The sequence below is a fragment of the Nycticebus coucang genome, chromosome 6, assembly GCF_027406575.1.
Source record: "Nycticebus coucang isolate mNycCou1 chromosome 6, mNycCou1.pri, whole genome shotgun sequence".
Lineage (NCBI taxonomy): Eukaryota > Metazoa > Chordata > Mammalia > Primates > Lorisidae > Nycticebus > Nycticebus coucang.
Window position 1 is genome coordinate 71,812,928 of NC_069785.1, and position 6,736 is coordinate 71,819,663.

Below are 6,736 nucleotides of genomic sequence, written 5' to 3' on the forward strand. Positions count from 1 at the left end.
AGTAAGGGCATCCGTGGCAGCATTGCCTTGAGCCAGTGGGCCAGGGAGACCAGAATGAGCTCGGATGTGGCCTATGAAGAATGGCTGCCTTTGCCAGATGATTTGTTGCAAGTTGCTTAAGGCCTTTTGGACTGGTGATCGGGTAGAAATGACACCAACATTCTCAATTACTTGGACTGCCTGGACAACGTATGCGCTGTCAGACAGTAGGTTAAAGGGGGTGTGTGGGAACATATGGAAAACTTGTAGCACAGCCAGTAATTCTGTTTCTTGGGCGGAGTTGGTTGGAAACTGGTGTACAATTTGTTGCTCGGGGGTAATAATGGCTGCTTTGCCTGTTTTGGAGCCATCTGTAAAGATAATCATAGCTTTGGGGATAGGGGTGGGTTTTGTGATTCTGGGGAAAATAAGGGGGTTGTTGAGGCAGAACCGTATCAATGGATGATGGGGGTAATGGTTATCGAAATGAGCTGTGGTAGTGGTGATCACGATAGCCCAAGTGTCATTAGTAGAGGAGAGGTGTTCTAATTGGGCGGGCTGGTAGGGGGTACAGATATAATCTGGTTGTTTTGCGAAAGTTTGGAGGCTTAATTTGATGCTTTTGAGGATTAAGTGGGCTATAGCCTCGGGATACCAAGGTAAGATTTTGTTTGGGGATTGAGATAGGTAAACCCAGATTATTGGGCCCTCCTGCCAGAACGCTGCAGAGGGTGATCGGGGGTCTGGGAATATGCACAAGTACAATGGGGCATTAAGGTCTATACGATGGACTTGGGCTGAGGCCATTCAATCTTGTACCAACTGGAGGACCTGTCGAGCCTCAGGAGTGAGGACTCTGGGGGATGTAAGGTCCGGGTCTCCAGTAAGTATTTGATACAGTGGTTGAAGTTCTTGATTGATTATTCTTAGATAAGGGTGGATCCAGTTAATATCACCCAGTAGTTTCTGAAAATCGTTAAGGGTGGTAAGGTGATCTGTGCGGAGGGTCAACTTTAGGGGGGTAATGATGGTAAGGTTGAGTTTGGCGCCCAGGAATTCCTGGCAGTTGGAGAGTTGGATCTTTTCAGGGGCAATGGTTAGGTTGGCTGCAGCCAGATGTTGGGTAAGGAAAGGCAAGATTTTTGTCAATTGCTCTTGTTTAGGAGCACAGACCAAGACGTCATCCATATAATGGTAAATTTCTGCTTCAGGGAAGAGTGCTCGGACAGATGTTATGGCTTGGGCTACGTACAATTGGCACATGGTGGGACTATTTGCCATACCTTGTGGTAATACCTGCCACTCAAACCTGCTGTCAGGCTGGGAGTGATTGATGGCAGGCAAGGTAAAGGCAAAACGTTGAGTATCTTGGGAATGCAATGGGATAGAGAAGAAGCAGTCCTTAATGTCTATCACTAGGGAAGGCCAGTTCTTTGGTAAGGCAGAAAGGATGGGGAGTCCAAGTTGGACTTGGCCCATTAGCTGCATCTGATTATTTACAGCATGCAGGTCATGGAGTAGTCTCCATTTCCCTGATTTCTTTTTGATTACAAAGACAGGGGTATTCCAGGGTGAGGTGGATGGTTTAAGATGTCCTGCGGCAATTTGTTCCTGCACTAGGATGTGGGCAGCAGCGAGCTTTTCTTTAGAGAGGGGCCACTGTGCTACCCACACAGGTTTGTCTGTTTTCCATGAAATCTGAAGGGGGGTTTTTTGGGACAGTTGCTTCCCCCTTTGAGTGTTCTCAGTGGCCCCTAGGAAAAACCCAGTCCTGGCCCCCCTATCCCCCTTTCAGGACGATGCTCAACATGGATGGGCTGTGACTTTCCTTCCTGGTTCTTTCCTACCCCGCCTGTTCCGAAATAGCCTGCCTTTGTCATGAGTTTTTGGGTGGTCTCGCTATAGAAGGTGTCTGATGTGAGTTTGAAGGACATCTGACGCAATATATCTCTTCCCCATAGACTGATAGGGATATTTAGAATATAGGGTTGGAAGACTCCCGAGTGGCCTTCAATGTCAGTCCAGAAAAGAGAGACAGCAGTAATGGAGGGAGCTGTGGCAAGTCCTAAACCTCGGAGAGTAAGGTTACTTTGCTGCAAGGGCCATTTTGGGGGCCCATCTGATTGTCTTATTATGCTCTTGTCGGCCCCTGTTTCTAACAGGCCTAGGAACTCCTTGCCATTTACTTTCAATGTCCACTGAGGCCTGTCGGCAAGTTCAAAGGTAGCTCCTACAAATGGCTGTCCAAAGGAGCCAAATCCTTTCTGTCCTCGGGCTGCGCCGGCACTGGGGTAAGCTTTGTGGCAGCTGGGGAGAACAAGTATTTGGGCTATCCTGTCTCCAGGGGAGATAGCCACTATTCCCCGGGGGGAAGATACAAGGATTTTTACAACACCTGTGTAGTCTGAGTTTATGACCCCAGGGTGGACTACAAGACCCGAGAGGGCAGTGGAACTGCGTCCTAACAGCAAACCTACTGTATTAGGAGGGAGGGGTCCTTGGAAGTCCGACTCGAGGGGCTGAACGCCCATCTCCGGGGTTAGTACGAGTCTGGCGGAGGCACAGATGTCCAGTCCGGCTGAGCCAGGGGTGGCCCTTCTAGCTGGGACAGAGGCTGAGGGGGTCTCCCCGACTGCGTGGGGGGGATGAGGAGAGGGAGTTGTTGGACTACCTCGTACATTTGCGGGCCCCGGGGTAATGGGCCCCGTGGCCCGTTTTTTGGCTGATGAGGGGTAATGGGGTTCCCATCTATGTCCCGTATGGATCTACACTCAGAGGCCCAGTGCCTGCCTTTGCGGCATCGAGGGCATAGCTGCGGGCTAGGGCCTCCAGGTTGGGTTGGGTTACCAGATGGTCGCCCTTCTCTTTGGGGGCATTCCCTCTTAAAATGGCCCATCTGGTTGCAATGGTAACATAGTTGCTGTCCGGAGGAATGGGCTTTCCCTGGACTTGGTGCATGCCGCTAACGATGGCGGCGGCCATAACTTGGCCCTGGACAGTGCTTTCATTTATATCTCTACAAACTTTTATCCATGTGTTGATATCCTTTGATTTCCAAGGTCTGGAAACCATTCCTTGGAAATGGAAACCATTCTGTAGACCTTCTCTACACCATTTATTTGCTTGTTCATATGCAAGGGGTTTTAAAAGGGGCATGGCTTGATCAGCTGAGCCAAATACACGAGCGGCTTCTGCATGAGACGGGCTACAAAGTCTGCGTAGGGCTCATTGGGTCCTTGGATAACCTTAGTAAGTTGACCCTGCAGGTCACCTGCGCCCTGAAGGGTCTTCCAGGCCTTTATGGTGCTGGCTGCTATTTGCATGTAAACTGGGGCAGGGTACCCGGTTTGATTGTCCTGTCCCTCATAATTGCCAAGCCCCATGAGCATATCCAGTCCCCATGGGTTTCCCGCAGCGTGGTTGGCACGGGCTACGTCCTGGCTGTATTCTTGCCAAGCGGACTTGAATAGTAAGTACTGCCCTCCAATGAGGCAGGCTCGAGCCACGTTAGTCCAGTCAAGGGGTGTCAGATTCTGCCCAAGAGATTCAACTATGGCCTCAGTGAAAGCTGCTTGAACCCCATACGTGGACACTGCCTCCTTTAATTGTTTAACTAGTTTGAAGTCCAAGGGTTGATGGTATCTCTGTTGTTGGGCATCCTCAAACACAGGGAAGGCAAGAGGCTCTGGGAACCAGGTGCGGGAACTCCGTTTCCATTCCCTTCTGGGTCCTCTCTCGGGAGAGTCGGACTGCGAGGATGAGCTGGGTGAGCGGCGGTGCCGCGTGGGGGGGTGATTCCGCCTGGGTCTGTGGTGGCTCCGGCCTCGAAAAGGGCCGAAATTATCTGGGTGTGGCCAAGGCCCGTAAGGGGCGAAGAAGGTGGGATTGTAAGGAGGGGGGGCAGTGGGGCAGCAGCCCTCACCCATAACTAGCCTTTGCATCTGATTAAAGAGCTCTTCGTCAGGGCCACTCTCTTCAGAGGAGGAACTTAAAGGGCTCTCCGGTGGGACTTTCCTATTCTTAAACCCCCTTTTTGGCGGTCTAGCTACCCTCAGGGCAGCCTTTTCCTTTTCCCTCTCATTTCCTGAACTTTCCTCGGCCTCCGTTTCGTACGGGAGGTCCGGGGTATGGGCCTGGGAAGAGCATGACATTTCCTCCTGAACACTCTCTAAAACCTTTTCCCCCTCTAATAAAGCCTGTTGGCACACCCGCTCCTGGTATTAGCAAGGCATCCTTTCACTAGGGTCCAAATGGCCATGGTCCCAGTGGGAAGGGGCTCAAATGTTTCCTAGCGCCTTAGGTCTTGACCCAGGCGCTCCCAGTGATCGGGGGTGGGCTGGCCCCGTTCCAAGAACCAGGGGGAAGCTTCGCCCACCGTTTTCACAAACACTTTTGCTGTTTTGTCTTTCAAAGGAGTTCCATTATGTTTTAACAACTCCTGTAAAGGGGCTTGAAGCCTCAGGCAGCAAGTTTCATTGCCCATCTCCTCCCATCACCGTCACGACTACAATGTTACAATCTCAGTCATAACAGTGACAGGAAAAAACGGGCAACGAGATTCACTCAAAGGGACGAACAACACTCAGACAGACAACACAAGACAACAAGAAGATGATTCCCACCACTGTTATCGTGGTCAATTTCCCCTGCGCAGATCCCCCGCTCTAATTGCGGGTCTTATTCCCCCCACTCAGTCTAGTGGGCTTCTCCCCTGCTTTGATCGCAGGCTTACCTGGTGCTGAGCTGAACTGCGAGAGTTCCCGGGTTTCGGCACCAGTTGTCGGTATCGCAGGCCCGCTGACCAGCAGGGACGAGGACACCAACGGAAGGGTCAAGGGCACTTTATTGTAGAGATGATACAGCTCGGGAAAACAGCAAGCTCTCCTCTTCCTTCCTCTTCTTTCTCCTATCAATCAATCCTCCCCCGTTACCAACTCTCTGGTACTTATATCCCCCGGGCTTCCGCCTCCCCCGCATCCGGTGCTAGCTCTCGGGACTTTCCAGCCACTCCACCTAATGGGAACCCTAGGGGAGGCAACCTCAACAGTTGCTAGGGAAGGGGCTCCGTTATAGGTTGCCTAATGTAGTACAAGCAGTTAGCGCGTCATCTGTTTCTGGGGAGCAGCTATCTCTACAGGTTAGGTTTTTCCCATCCCTCCGCCATTTTAGGCCAGCGGCCGTCGCCGTCTAACAGGTCTCTCCACACTCCTCATGTGTTCTTTCTTCTTGTTCACCTCCTTGTCCTCCTCTCTTCTTTCTTTGCTTCAAATTACCCTGTCTCAGACCTTAGGTCTTGAAGTGGCCTCAGCCTAAGCAAAGCCGAACTCTTTCTCGTGGCCAAAAAAAAAAGTCCTTCCTCTTGGTAGCAATATGCTGGTGATATGTCACTGGGACACTAGGTGGGCTGTGGTTTCTTAGTAGACAGAGAGCACAGCTAGCAGCCTCTATGGTCCTTATTCCAAACTTAGTTGCCTTCAGTGATCACCTGATTGTATCCTCAGCATTTAGTCCCTGCTAGGTTGAGATCTTAAAGCTCACAAGAATCTTTCAGGGGCAGTTCTCACAGTACCCCCCGACTTCAGTTCCCTTGGGTTTCAGAGTCCCTCAGACTGTCCCAGGAATGGAATTCTGATCCCAAAAGGCAGAATTAAGACAGCCATAATTTAGGCCCCCGCTAACACCTTCTCATGACCTTCCCACAGTGGCAGTCCTCCAGTCACCAAGCCTTCTCAGTATGGTTGCCTTTCCAGCTACTAAACTTATGGCAAATCCACTCCAACCTGTATTCAAATGGTTGCTATATTATATTATTTGAGTCCACCCACTCTTCCGAGCTTTCCACTCAATGCACAGCTTCCCCCAACAACTGAAAAGTCCAGCAACACTTCTTCCCATCTCAGGCCTCCATGGGGGGCTAGTTGATCTCAGTGGGTTGCAATCACTTACCTAATTTGTCATATTTCCACCGTTCTGGATCATACATTGTATCCACCTCACCACCTCCTTGCTGTGCTCCCTGAGCTATGACTCTGGGTAAGGTCCCCATGCCAGATATGGCTGGGTTCTCTCTTTTTCCCCAGTCGTTCTAGTAGAGCTCAGCTGAATGAACCTTCCGGTCTGCCATCTTGCTCCACCCCTCTTTATCATATAATTCTAACCTGTCTGTCATCTTAATGTTGACATTTATTCATTGTTAGTCTCAGTTTGAGTGGTAAAAATCTTGACTCATTACTGAGTCTCATCTGATACCAGTCTAGTCGGGAGGGGCAGCAATGATTCATTTTGAGTGGACAGGGGAGGAAGTCCAGGATTTTCACATGGTCTTCAGTAACATAAATTGGGGGATTAAAGTCCCGGATCCCTAATAAGCCTTCTCTGACACCACCCTGTGTAAGGAGGTGACCCTGGTGAGAGGAGGAAAATCTAGGCTTTGTTTTTGCTAGTGAGAATGGGAATTGGGTTGGGATCAAGGTTTTTCTTAGAGTTTGGCAATAATAAAAGAGTTATTCTCTCAAAGTTTTCTGTGTGGTTAGGCTGTCCTTCTCCTGATCCTTTGGTTAGAGGGAATAGGCTTTTGTTAGGGAATTTTTTTTTATCTGTGGCTGTTCATGTTTCTGGGTTGTCAGCTTTAGCTCCAAGTCTTGGATATGAGGCAAAAAGAATATATAGGGAATGCACTGCTTTGTCATTCCTTAGGTTCAGAGGTCTCTAGCCAGTATATCTTTATTTCTTTACTCTTTAGAGTCCTCTTTTATTT